General features: G+C 38.2%; 1 protein-coding gene and 2 pseudogenes across 4 annotated transcripts in view; 2 read left to right on the forward strand and 1 right to left on the reverse strand.

Annotated features, from left to right (window-relative positions):
• Positions 1–15082, forward strand: part of PAN3 (poly(A) specific ribonuclease subunit PAN3) — a 166183-nt gene that overhangs the window by 69073 nt on the left and 82028 nt on the right. The gene's annotated exons all lie outside the window — the stretch shown is intronic.
• On the forward strand, positions 1278–14909 carry LOC135268781 (elongation factor 1-alpha 1-like; annotated as a pseudogene).
• On the reverse strand, positions 5768–6338 carry LOC135268792 (28 kDa heat- and acid-stable phosphoprotein-like; annotated as a pseudogene).

The raw sequence follows: 15082 nt of genomic DNA on the forward strand, positions 1-15082 counted from the left end.
CAGAGAGCTATGTTTGCAACATTGCATTAGAGCCTGGGTGACAGAGTAAGACCCTGTCTCTTGAAAAATGAAAACAGGCCAAGTGTAGTGGCTCACACCTGTAATCCCAGCACTTTGGGAGGCCGAGGCGGGCGGATCACCTGAGGTTGAGAGTTCGAGACCAGCCTGACCAACATGGAGAAACCCTGTCTCTACTAAAAATGCAAAAATTAGCTGGGTGTGATGACGCATGCCTGTAATCCCAGCTACTCGTGAGGCTGCGGCAGGAGAATAGCTTAAACCTAGGAGGCAGAGGTTGCAGTGAGCCAATATCGCGCCATTGCACTTCAGCCTGAACAACAAGAGCGAAACTCCATCTCACACACACAAAAAAGAAAGAAAACAACAACCAAAAAAACCTTGTGTCTTAAAAAAAAAAAAAAATTACCTCATGTATCAGCTTTCTACCTGTGTAACATTTTCATTCATATTCTTTCTTATTTTTTCTCCAGTCTCAGTCAGATAGGTGTTTGTGATATGCTGAAAGCCATCTTTATTTTTTCCAGCAACTTATTCCTTCATGTATCTCTTTTCAATATCAGTCTATCCCTCTATGTTGGTTATATCTTTTAACTTACAAATGTCCCATGTGTAAATCTCTTCTGATATTTGGTGAATCCCAGAACAAAGAATGTTACATGAGGAAAAGGTTCTTTGGTCAGTACATTTGGAAAATTCTGCAGTACAATTTGGGAAAAGGTTTCTACTTATGGTGGCTACTTTTTCACCTTTTGTTCATCCCTTAATTCCAAGTATTTTCCCTTTCCTTTTCACCACTCTTTTAAAAATGTTTTTGATAAGATTGCCTAACTGACTTTTTTTTTTTTTTTTTGAGATGCAGTTTTACTCTGTCTCATTCAGGCTAGAGGGCAGTGGTGCAGTCTTGGCTCACTGCAGCGTCCACCTCCCGTGTTCAAGCCATTCTCCTGTCTCAGTCTCCCGAGTAGCAGGGACTACAGGTGCACACTACCACACCTGGCTAATTTTGTATTTTTAGTAGAGGTTGAGTTTCTCCATGTTGGGCAGATTGGTCTTGAACTCCTGACCTCAGATGATCCGCCCGCCTCGGCCTCCCAAAGTGCTGGGATTACAGGGGTGAACCACTGCGCCCAGCCTTTAACTGACAAAATTAATGGCATTCATCTTACTTGCCCTCTGCTGCAGTTGACAGTTGACCATCCTTCTTTTTTTGAAACTTTTATTCTCTTAGCTCTGGATTGTTATTGGTGGTTTTTTTTTTTCTTTTTCTTTTTGTTTTGTTTTGTTTTGTTTTGTTTTGTTTTGTTTTGTTTTGTTTTGTTTTGTAAGACTTCTTGGCCTTTGTCCTGCCCTCAAGAATTCTCCCAAGCTGTGTCATTGACTCTTTCTTCTTTTACTCTTCATAGTGCTCGTTGATAATCTAACATGTCTTCAATACTTCAGCTCCTCCCTAATCACATTTGACTCCTGGATACTTTTTTCCCCCTCCTAGTCCTCTGCATTCATTCTGTTTTATTTCTGGTTTCTTCCGAACATCTTCGTCTCCATGACATAGGACTTAAAATTCAGCCTGTCTAAAATGAATACCAACACCAAGTTAGGTATCCTCCCTGTCTCACAGAGGCAGGGCAGGTTCCTATAAAAAATAAAAATGTGAGCCCATATGTTTTCCTTTAAACTTGTTTTTCATTCACCCATACCTGTACACACTCATTCACAGCTATATGCCACTGTGTATCTTGGTTATTGATAACATTCGGTGTCTAATTTGTGGTGTCTTCTTGACCCCTCACTTCCTTACCTGCCATAGCCTTCAGCTACTAAGATCTGTTGCTGGTTTGAAATTGTTTTTACTCTGTTAACTGAGTTACAATGTAGGTCCACCTTTAATTCTTGCTTGGATTATTTATTGTGGTCTCTTAGCTGGTTTCCTGCTTCTAGTCTTCTTTTTCAATCAACTACCTGATTGTCTAATCTTGCCTCTCATCTTTGTCATTGGTGGGGGGGTGGAAATGTCAAAATCCCTTATGAAGGCATCCAAGCTGACTCTTGCTCTTGTTCCTGTTTATTGCTGCATACCTACAGAACTATTTGCAGTACCATGCAAGTACCATCTTGCTTCTCCTTTGAATATTCTCTTTGAATATTCACCTTGCTTGGTGTACCTTTCCTTCCTTCAAACTTGTCTTTTAAGAATCAATTCAAACATATGGTCTTATGTCCTAATTAGACAGCATTAGGTGTTTGCTCACTTTTTCCTAGCATTTACCAGATTCTAATTATTCATTTATAGTACTCACCATATAAGCTAATATCATATACTGATATGGCACATTGTAGATACTTAATATATGTCTTTTGATACATGGATGTTCTGAGTTCTAGAGAGTGTGGAATTGGGTTCAGGATACATTGTATTCCTGTGAAATGTCAGCCTGTGAACTTGTAGAACACAGTGTCCATGTTTTATTTCTTTCTTCCTCACAGTGCCTTGCACAGTGTCTTTTATATATTAGATATTGAAAGAATTGAATGAATGGACCTGGATTATTTATTAACTGGATGAGTATTTGGCCTAATGTATATCCTGAAGTGTAATGCTTTACGTATTTATGTGAATTTTCCCTTGGTACAATTTCATAAAAAAAAATATCATTGTGGAAAACATTTGAAAATCTTAATATATTGTTAAATGTTATGATTAAATATGGCAGGATTCTTTGTTAGGAAGAATACATCTAAGGATTATAAATTACTTACTGTGGAATGTGACAAATAGGTTTACTGTTATATGGCAATGGATAGAAGATATACATACATATAGAAATAATTGTAGCTGTGTAAAGTAATTTTTGCCTCTTTGAAATGTTGTGATAGTCTCACTTTTCTGTACTATTTATTCACTGACCCAAGTAGATATTTTTGCTCCTCTTAGGGACAGCGATAGAATAAACTAGGTGGTATGCCCCGTGATTATTACTGATTTCTGTTATCGGAGCACTTTGACATGTAAATAACTTCAGATTCTTTTAAGTACAAGTTCAGTATCCCTTACCCAAAATACTTGGGACTATAAGTGTTTTTTTGTTTGTTTGTTTGTTTTTATTTTTTATTTTGGTATGTTTGGATATATTTATTGGTTGAGCATCTTAAACCTGAAGATCTAGCCTGAAATACTGCAGTGAACATTTACTTTGAGCTTCATGTTTGAGCTCAAAAAGTTTCAGGTTTTGGAGCATTTCAGATTTTAGATTTTCTGATTAGGGATACCTAGTTTGTAGCAGATGCAGACATCTGGTTTTATTTTTAAATGTCTTCTATTCCTCAGATAAGGTTTTCCTTTTTATGTGCATTGATTCTTTTGTTCTGAATTTGAATGTTGTATAATCCATGTGAATTCTTATGATAATCCCATTTCGTTCAGTGATGATATGCAAATGAAAAAGGGAATGGTGTAAATGATTTTATGATTTAGAAATCTTGAACTTTCTTAAAAGTTTTTTGTAAAAATTATACAGTGGTCCTTCTTTATTCTGTGGAATTGTTCTGGCAACAACCTCCCCACCTCCTGCAGATACCAAAATACTGGGATGCTTAAGGCATAATATTTGCATATAATCCATGTGTGTCCTCCAGTATAACTATTACAGTGTAAATGTTATGTAGATAGTTGCTATACTATTTTTGTTTTTGTTTGCATTTTTTAAATTGTTGTTATTTTTTTTTTACCCCAAATATATTCTATCTGTGGTTGGTGGAATCCACTACTGAAAAAAATCAGATACTATAGAAGAGAATACAAAGAAGACCAGGTGCTGTGGCTCACGCCTGTAATCTCAGCACTTTGGGAGGCTGAGGTGGGTGGATCACAAGGTCAGGAGTTAGAGACCTGCCTGGCCAACATAGTGAAACCCCATCTCTACTAAAAATACAATCATTAGTCAGGTGTGGTGGCGTGTGCCTGTTGTCCCAGATACTCGGGAGGCTGAGGCGGGAGATTTGCTTGAACCTGGGAGGTAGAGGTTGCAGTGAACTGAGACCAAGCCATTGCACTCAGCCTTGGTGACAGAGTGAGACTCAGACTCAAATAAAAAGAGTACAAAGAAGCAAAAATATCCTTAGGTCACCGCCCACAGAGAACATGTCTGATACATTTTAGTGACCATCTTTAGCAAGTCTTTACACAGTTGCATGCACACACATTCCCCCATTCCCTCTCAGGCATAAGGAAACTATTTTACATAAATAACAATTTAGTTTCATTGCTATTCTCTAGCTTATCTTTTATTTTTACTGAGTCAGTAGTATAGGTGTCTCTTTCCATGTTTAATAATATATCAACTTACAATTTTTAATAGTTATACATTATGATATGTTCCACAGTCTACATGACAAAATCCTACTGGTAGGTAATTTTTTAAAAAACATTATAATTTAGAAAATTCTGTGCTAACCTTAATCTTATCTACTTGTATCATTTTTATGCTTAGCTTTAATTCCTAGATGTGGGTTTGCTAGGTCATAGGGCATGCTTATTCTTTGCTTATTGTCCTCCCCTCCTCCTCCCCTCCCCCTCCTCCCTTTTCTTGCCCTTCCCCTTCCCCTTCCTTCTTTCCCTTTCCCTCTTTCCCATTTCCCCTTTCTCATTTTACCATGCTGGAGTGCAGTGTCATGATCACAGCTCACTGTAGCCTTGATCTCCTGGGCTTAAGTCATTCTTCTGTTTCAGCCTGCGGAGTAGCTGAGACTTCAGGTGTGTGCTATCATGCACAGCTAATTGTTTTTAATTTTTAGTAGAGATGGGGGTCTCACTGTGTTGCCCAGGCTGATATTAAACTCCTGAACTCAAGTGATCCTCCCCGCTTGGCCTCCCAAAGTGATAGGATGACAGGTATGAGCCACTGCACAGCCTTATTTTTCATTTTTATAATATTATCAAACTGTTCTCATAAAAGGTACACTAGGAGATTGTTAGAAATGTTTATAGTATTATCCATTTCTGGCAAATTTTGTAAAGGATGAACTTAAAACTATCTTGGGAAATTTATGTGTCTGTAGTTTCTTTTTTTCTTTTTTTTTTTTAACGATAATGTCAAGTTTAATCTGCCAAATATACAAGTTGAATTTGTGGAGCATGTTTTGCCTGGGTGCTGCACAGTAAACAGAGGTTTCTTGACATGATCGATGGGTAGGATTAAAAATGGGCACTGACCCTGGCCAGGTGAGTAGGAACCAGAGGACAGAGAGGCGAGGCCTTGGTCAGACAGGATGAACAAGCCATGACCCTCAAGGACCCAGGGGCACAGGCTTCCAGATGACAGCCCCTTTCTGAATGAGCACCCAGGCAACACAGTCTGGGGCTGGTTGTAGCAAACCCATCAGCAGCTGCCTCCTGGCACAACCACCCCCTTATGTGCTATCTACCAGACAAAGGAAAGCTCTTCATACCCCATCTCCCAGGCACCCCCCAGCAAGGGCTCTGAATTCTAAAAACAGCAAAAAACACTCAAATGGTCATATATGAAATGCCGTCCTGCATCTTTCTGTCTCAAAGATAGCAGCTTGCCCCTCCCCCTCCCACATCTCACCAACAATTTCTCTGCCAAGATGAAGAGGAGGCCCCAGGCTGTGGGGGGCTCCTGGCCACGAGGGGCTGTTGCAGCGGCGCCAGAGTACAGGGTGGGCGAGACGCAGCAGAGGTCCTGGCAGTATGGCCCAGGTTCCCAGCATTTCCTCCCATGGATCATGCTTACTTATTCAGGGAGAGTGACTGCATTTGTTTTCCTGACAATGTGGCATCATCTTTTGCTTTCCTTTCCTCCTTCTCCTTTCTTGCAGCCTCCTCCCGCTGTTTCCGCATGATAGCCAACCAGGCCAGGTCTGCCTTGGCTTGCTCTGTCTTCCCGGCCAAGTGCATTTTCATGTAACGTTTTTTTGCCTACTGCTTCTCAATCTTGTCTCCTTCTCTCCTTGAAAACTCCTTTTGCCCGTCTAGATCCAGTTGTGTGACCTTTTTGGTTGTCTGTGCTACCTGGTTGTGATTCTCAATGTCGATGAACCCTTCAACACCTTTGCACTTTTGCTGGTAGTCATCGTCTTCATCCTCGCTCTCATCTGAGTCTAGAGATTTCTTCTCCTTTTTGGGGTCACCTGCAGCCCCATCTCCTCCTTCTTTTTGCTTCTCTTCTTCCCCGGCCTTCTTTCTGCTTCTCATCCTGGAGCTGCACGTAAATCTCCTCGGGGCTTGTATACTGCCTTGCCCGGCCTTTGTGGCCTCCCTTTCTCCCTCCTTTAGGCAGCGTGGCTTTGGCCACTGCCATGTGCCTGTAATTTCAGGTGGTTATGTACAGAGAATTGCTTAATACTGAGATCATAAAAATTTTTGTTTTCCTCTATCATAATGTAAAGCTTATTACTAATTGATCTTCATTTGCCAGGTTCCAACATACACATGCTACTTTCCTCTTAAATTTGTCAAGTTATAAATAGGAGAATTTTTATTTAGAATGCTAATATGAATCTTTTGGAAATATTAGTAATTAGCTTTCTTCTGCCTTCTCCATCAATTTTATATGATTTAGAGAATTATATTTCCTTTATTGAGCTGCTTAAATCAGAGGGCCTAGTTTGCTTCAGAAAGTTTATAAACTATATTATTAGACTAATTCTTCAGGAGTCATTGTATTTAGTTGTCACTTTTAACTTTTTTTTTTTTTTAAGATTAAACTCGGCAGGTTTTGAAGAGGTCGGTTTCTGATTAACCCAGAAGTTGAATATATTTTGATAATAAATTTTAAATTGGTCATATTTGTATGTGCTTGAAATAAGTGGAAATAACAATTCATTAAATAACAACAGAAAAAACCTTATATGAACTTGGAGATTCTTGTTAACCATCTGACTTCCTCCTTTCCATCTTCTTCTCTTCCTCTTTATCCTGTGTTGTTTATTAACACTGAAGAATAGTAAAATTAGGTCTGAATTGGGCTGCTCTTTATGTCCATGGAGCTCAATTTTATTTGAGACAGGGTCTTACTCTGTCATTCAGGCTGGAGGGTGGTTATGTAGACATGGCTTACTGCAGCCTTCACATCCTGGGCTCAAGCAATTCTCCTGAATAGCTGGGACCACAGGTGCATACCACCACACCTGTCTCTTCTTATTGGCCAGGCTGTTCTCAAACCCTTGACTTCAAACAATCCTCCCGCCTTGGCCTCCCAAAGTTGTGGGATTACAGGTGTGAGCAGCCGTGCCTGGCTGGGTCTCATCTTTTTATGTCTTTTTAGATCACTTTAACAAGGCAAAAAAAATTACTCAACCCTGTCTTTCTCCCTCATTATTAGTATCCTCTCTTCTGCTTCTCCAAATAATTTACTGCCCATTGCTGTTGCCAAGTCACTCCCAGTGGCATGGGTAGAAGTAATTGAATTGGAGAAATATTTGTGTAAAATAGACTCTTGACTTGGTGCTTCAAAGATGTGGGCATTATCAAAAGGACAGTTAGTTAAACTGTGCATGTGACATAGTATCTATTTAGGAAAGAGATGATAAGGAAAGCACAACAAAACTTGAAAAACCAACTTTATAAAAGTAGATCGAATTGCTCACGAGTTATTTGAAGTGGTACCTGTGGATCACTTCTCTACTAGTGGGTGTTTAACCAAAAAGAGTTGGCTAAATTTTATGTATTGATAACTCAAAGTCAAAGAAATCCTTAATGTTTTTAAAACATTACCACTAGATTTGTCTTCTGGTCAAGGTGAAAGAACAAAGATTAGACTTACTCTCTCGTCAGAAACAACTAGAAAACTAAACAAAATATATGTAACAACAGTTTTCAAGACAGTAGTTACCAGACAGTGAAAGACGGTGATCCCTGAGAGATGGAAAACAAATGAGGTGAACTTTGTGATTAACTCAACTTACTACCTTGGGAGAATTTCCCAACCTTGTACAGAAAGGGGGACATCAGGTGGAGCCTGCGGATCTGTCTGAATTGAGGAGACCAAACTGGAAGTCCACAGTGTCCATGGTGGCAATAGTGTACAAGAAAACATACTGAAGAGAAGAGAGCTCAGATACGGAGAGAACTCTGGCAATTTGCCAAGGGATCCCTCTTGACTCTGTAGCTGATGAGAGTTAAGGATGTAAATGAAGAGGCTACCAGAGCTGGAAAAATAAGTTCCCAGTCAACAACTCTTAGATCTCATACACGGCCAGTAGTTCCTGCTCTCGCTAGCTAAAATGGAAAACTTCATAATTCTTGAAGCACCAAGTAGGGCTAATTGGAAGGCATTTGCCTCAGTAGTGGGGCCAAATTAGCCTTAGAATAAATTCTTCCCTGGTTCCTCCTAACAGCTTAAAAGCAAGACCTGGAAGAATCAAACTAATTTTTAAGCAGTTTCACTACAACAGAGAGCAAAGGTCAAGGAGATTTATAGGAATTCAGTAATATCCAGCACCCAGCAGATAAAAGTCACATTATTTACTATATAATCAAAAGTTACCAGATAGGCAAAGAAGGAGGAAAGTAACACCCATAAGAGAAGAAAATATAATCGTTCAAAACTGACCAAGAAATGATTCAGAAATAGTATATAAGAACATGAAAAATAATTATTATAACTATTTCATATGTTGAGGAAGCTTAGAGGAAAGATTAAACATGTTAGTACAGGAATGAAACATATATACATATATAAGAAAACAATCCAAATCAGACTTTGAAAGTTTAAAGCTATAGTGTCTGAAATGAAAAATATGTTGGATGGGATGAATGGCAGTAAATATTACAGAACAGTTTAGTGAACTTGAAGCTATAGCAATATAAACTGCTCCGAAAAACCACACTCAGAGAAAATGTGAGCTGTGGGATAACATGCAGTGACCTAATATCCTTATAATTGGAGTTCCTGATGGGGCTGGTGGAATGTACAGAAAAAGTATTTTAAGAAATAATGGACAACATTTTCCAAACTTGATGAAACTGTAAACTCAAAGACTCAAGGTGTCCAGTGAGTCACAGGCAAAAGAAACATGAAGAAAATTACACCAAGGCACATCAAAGAATCAGCCAAACCAAAAAACAAAACAAAACCATTTTTGATGAACAGTGATACCGTTGGCATTCCATATCCATGGGTTTTACATTCTTGGATTCAACCCATCATGGACCCGGAAGAAAAAAAAAAAAACCAAAGCAAAACCCACACAATATAAATAATACAAATAAAAAATACCATATAACATTTATATAGCATTTATATTTCATTAGATGTAAGTAATCTAGAGATGATTTAAGGTATGCAGGAACATACATCTATGTGCATAGACTACATACAACCATTAGGCATTTAATATGAAGGACTCGATTACCTGTGGATTTTGGTATCTGCGGAGGGGCTGGAGGAGGGTCCTGGAACCAATCCCCTGCAGATACTGAGAAACGACAGAACCAATAGCAGATTTCTCATTGGAAATAATACAAACCATAGATAGTATAACAGTATCTTTAAAATATAGGAAGGAAAAAAAAGTGTCACCCTAGAATTCCATACTTAGAAACAATATCCTTCAAAAATTCGGTCAGATTGAGTGAATTTTTTGCACTCAAAACCTGGTAAAATTCAAATTAGGTGGACAGTTTAGCTGAAATTATTGCACCAGTGTTTGTGGTTTTGAAAACGTACCATGGTTATGTAAGATGTTACCTATCATGAAAGAAGGTGAAGGTACCATTTCTTGTGAATCTTAAATTATGTCAAAATAATTGTTTTTGAAAAAAATGAGAAAAAAAAAAGTTGGACTTCAAAATTTACTTGCTCTCGCTCTTTGAAAGAGAATGAAAAGACAAATCATAGGCCTGGAGAAAATATTTGTGAATCTCATATCTGACAATGGACTTCAATCCAGACTATTTGGTGAACTCTTACAGCTTCATAATAGGAAATTTAAAAAAGCAATAAAAGTAGTCAAAAAAATGTGGACACTTCAAAGAAGATATAAAATGGTAATTAAGTCATTTGGGAAATGCTAATTAAAACCACAATGAGATACCACTACACACCTATTAGAATGTCTAAAATGAAAAAGACCAACCAACGCATGTATTCCTGAGGATGTAGAGCAACTTGATCTCTCATACAGTGCTGGTGGACATATTAAAATAATACAACTAGACTAGAGGATTGCTTGAGCCCAGAATGCTGTGGTGAGCAATGAGCTTTCCAGTGCACTCCAGCCTGAGTAACAAAGCAATTCTGTCTTCAAAAGTAAAAAATTAAAAAAAAAAAAAAAAAGCTACATTGAAAAGCAGTTTACTAACTTAAAAAGGTTATATATACATACGTATTATTATGTCCAGATCATTCACTGCTATGTTTTTAACCAAGAATAACGAAATGTATATTTGTATACAAATGAAGTGTGTATTTGTGTACAAACACTAGTGTACAAGTCTTCACAATAGCTTTATTTGTAATAGTCAAACTTTGGAAACAATCTAAGTATCTAATGCATAAAAGGATACACAAATTATAATATATTGATAATATTGAATATTAATAAACAATACAAATGAATGAAGTATTGATTCCGATGAATCTTGATGCTGAGTGAAAGAAGCCAATCAGCTTTTTTGCAACAGGTTTGCCACCAGAACACAGGTGTCATGAAAACTACCCCTAAAAGCCAAACTGGGAAGAGACTTTTATCAGCATTGTCTTCATTGGACACATAGATTCAAGGCAGGTCCACCACAGCTGGCCATCTGATCTACAAATGTGGTACAATCAACAAAAAAACTGAAAAATTGGAGAAGGCGGCTTCTGAGATGGGAGAGAGCTTCTTCAAGTATTTCTGGGTCTTGGATAAACTGAAGGCTGAGCGTGAACCTTATCTCACTGTTGATATCTCCCTGTGGAAATTTGAGACCAGTGAGTACTACGTGACTATGATTGATGCCCCCGGACACAGAGACTTCATCAAAAACATGATTACTGGGACATCTCAGGCTGACTGTGCTGTACTGATTGTTGCTGCTGGTATGGGTGAATTTGAGGCTGGTATCTTCAAGAATGGGCAGACCGGTGACCATGCCCTTCTGGCTTACACACTGGGTATGAAACAACTAATTAATTGTTGGTGTTAACAAAATGGATTCCACTGAGCCACCTTACAGCCAGAAGAGATGTGAGGAAATCATTAAGCAAGTCAGCACTTACATTAAGAAAATTGGCTACAATCTTGACTTAGTAGCATTTGTGCCATTTGCTGATTGGAATGGTGACAACGTTCTGGAACCAAATGCTCATGCCTTGGTTCAAGGGATGGAAAGTCACCCGTAAAGATGGCAGCGCCAGTGGAACCACACTGCTTGAGGCTCTGGACTGCATCCTACCACTGGCTTGTCTAACTGACAAGCCCTTGCGCCTGCCTTTGCAGGATGTCTACAAAGTTGGTGGTACTGGTGCTGTACCTGTGGGCCAAGTGAAGATTGGTGTTCTCAAACCTGTTACGGTGGTCGCCTTTGCTCTAGTCAGTGTTACAGCTGAAGTAAAGTCTCTTGAAATGCACCATGGAGCTTTGAGTGAAGCTCTTCTTGGAGACATTACGGGCTTCAATGTCAAGAATGTCTGTCTAAAATGTTCATTGTGGCAGTGTTGCTGCTGACAGCAAAAATGACCTCAATGGAGGCAGCTGGCTTCACTGCTCAGGTGATTATTCTGAACCATCCAGGCCAAATCAGTGCTGGCTATGCCCCTGTACTGAATTGCCACACAGCTCATGTTGCATGCAAGTTTGCTGAGCTGGAGGTCGAGATTGATTGCCGTTCTGGTAAGAAACTGGAGGATGGCCCTAAGTTCTTGAAGTCTGATGATGTTGCCGTTGTTGATACTGTTCCTGGCAAGCCCATGTGTGTTGAGAGCTTTTCAGACTATCCTCCTCTGAGTTGTTTTGCTGTTCATGATATGAGACAGACAGTTGCTGTAGGTGTCATCAAAGCAGTGGACAAGAAGAGTGCTGGAGCTGGCAAGGTCACCAAGTTTGCCCAGAAAGCTCAGAAGGCTACATATTATCCCTAATATGTGCCACTGTAGTCTTAATCAGTGGTGGAAGAGTGGTCTCAGGACTGTTAGTTTCAATTGGCCATTTAAGTTTAATAATAAAAGACTGGTTAAAGATAACAATGCATTGTAAAACCTCCAGATTTAGGAAAGGAGAATGTTTTGTGGACTACTTTTTTTTTCTCTTCCTTTTTTGCATGTGGCAGTTTTAAATTACTAGTTTTTTGTTTGTTTGTTTGAGATAGAGTCTTGCTCTGTTGCCAGGGTGGAGTGCCGTGGTATGATCTCTGCTCACTGCAACTTCTGCCTCCTGGGTTCAAGTGATTCTCCTGTCTCAGCCTCTGAGTAGCTGGGATTACAGGCACGTGCTACCACGCCCAGCTAATTTTTGTATTTTTATTAGAGATGGGGTTTCACCATATTGGCCAGGATGGTCTCAATCTCTTGACCTTGTGATCCTCCCACCTTGGCCTCCCAGAGTGCTGGGATTACAGGCATGAGCCACCGCACCCAGCCAATTTTAAAAACATACTAGTTTTTAAAATTAGTATGTTTTAATGGAAACAACTTGACCAAAATTCTGTCACAGAATTTTGAGACCCATTAAAACAAAGTTTAATGAGAAGAAAAACCGGTAAAAAAATATGTACGTACATATATAATTCTCATTTGTGTGACATTTTTTAAAATGCAGACTAATTTGTAGTGACAGAAAACTCATCAGTGGTTTCCTGGAGACTTGGGGGCAGAGAGCAGAGAGGGTTGTAAAGGACAGAGGGGTTTAGAAAAGGCCTGTGCAGAATTTTAATATGATGGATATAGTCATTACATTGGTTTGGGTAATGGGTAAAGGCAAAGGTTGTATACCTGTGTCATGAGTTACCAAAGTTTTAATTATGTGCAGTGTATTATATGTCAATTATATCTTAAATAAAGCTGTTAAGGAAAAGTCACTAGGTTAGGTTTTCATTCAGAGGATGGAAAGATTAATGATACCAATTTAAAAAGCCTTTAAGACAGGTAAAGCAAGCTGTGCTCTTTAAGGAGCTGTCCAATAGTTTTATGAGCCTACTGTGAGATTAAAGTAACCCTGACCGGTATTCAAGAATATTAGTAGTTTCTCAATTATTCATCCCATCATTGTATGACAACTGTTTTTTATAGGCCTTTTTGGGCCGTATATGCAATGAATTGTTATATATCTTTTGTTCTATTTTCATTCAACAGAAACTTCTTCTTGTCTTTCTACCTAATTTTAAAAAAATTTTTAGGCCAGGCATGAGGGCTCACGCCTGTGATCCCAGCACTTTGGGTGGCCAAGGCGGGCGGATCTCTTGAGGTCAGGAGTTTGAGACCAACCTGACCAACATAGTGAGACCCTGTCTCTACCAAAAATACAAAAATTAGCTGGGAATGGTGGTGCATGCCTGTAGTCCCAGCTACTCAAGAACCTGAGGCAAGAGAATCTCTTGAGCCTGGGAGGTGGAGGTTTCAGTGAGCGGAGATTGTACCACTGTACTCTAGCCTGGGAGACAGAGCGAGACTCTGTCTTAAAACAAAACAAAAATTCTAATGGCCGTACTTTTATCTTATTGCACTGTTTATTAAGTTAGCCTTTAATTTGTAGGTATTTTAATGTAGTCTTTAAGAATTACTTTTGGTAGAGTCCACCAGAGTATAAAATACTGAATTTTATTATAAAAATGATAGTTTCTGTTGAATAATAGGATAGTAGAAAAGCATAAAATTGTATTAAACTTGAATTAAAAACCTTATCAGACAATTATTTGTTAAAAACCTTATTGGTCATTTATAGATTGGGAATTATCAGTTTTATTAGGTGGGATGTCTAGACTGTCATATTATCTCATTTAAGATACAATGATTATAATTACAATAACATTTAAGCTAATGGTCAAGATTCTTGATTTATTATATTTGGGTCTATAGGGTAGTGGTAGGGATCATTTTCGAAAGTTGGGGGAATGATGTCATTTTGGAGAACTCAATATATAAGAAGCACTTGGTTGTTTTTGACATCAAAATTGTGGGGCAGGCTGGGCACAGTGGATCATATGAGTGCTGTAATTCCAGCACTTTGGGAGGCAAGGGCGGGTAGAGTTTGAGACCAGTTTGGCTAAAATGACGAAACACTGCTTCTACCAAAAATACAAAAATTAGCCAAGCTGACTGATGCACACCTGTAATCCCTGCTACTAGGATGACTGAGGCAGGAGAATCACTTGAACTTGAGAGGCAGAGGTTGCGGTGAACCAAGATTGCCACTGCACTCCAGCCTGGGCAACAGAGTGAGTGAGACTCTGTCTTAAAAAAAAAAAGAAAAGAAAAGAAAATTGTGGGATAAATTTGAATATATGAGAATCTAAAACTATTGAATGAACATTAACTTTTTAAAATATGCATTTAGAACTATTTAAAACATAAATGTAAATTAGGCTTTAAATTATGAATAGAAATGAGCATGTATCTGTATATTTTACAGAAACCAAAAAGTTAATATTATAGAGAAATACCTATGTCTTTAGGAAAGGATTATTCAAACATAGGGCAGAGATAGTAAAACTTTAATTTTTTTATTTCTATTTTTCTTATTTATCCCAAACTCCTTATTGTTGTTGAAGTTAGTCACATAATTTATATAATTCAAGTCCTGGGTCTTCTAATCCTAGATAAAACATTTGCCTCCTAAACCTGAAAGAAATAGGTTCTTTTCTGAATAGGTGTTTCATTTTAATGTGATACTTGTTTTAGTTACCAGTTTTGCCTTATCTTTCAAAAAACTATTCTTAACATGTTAAAGCTATATACCTATGCTATTTTTAATAATTTTATAGTTTAAAAAGTTTATATTTTAAGCTAGTAATATTAAAGAAGTTTTAAGAATTCATCTTTATTGTATGTTATTTTAAAGATTTTTATCATGAAAAAATATTCTAGATAAGGTCTTAATTTCTGATTTTTACGTTAAATGTATTTGA

The sequence above is a fragment of the Aotus nancymaae genome, unplaced genomic scaffold, assembly GCF_030222135.1.
Source record: "Aotus nancymaae isolate 86718 unplaced genomic scaffold, 86718_ANA_hifiasm-v0.15.2.pri h1tg000043l, whole genome shotgun sequence".
NCBI classification, from domain to species: Eukaryota; Metazoa; Chordata; class Mammalia; order Primates; family Aotidae; genus Aotus; species Aotus nancymaae.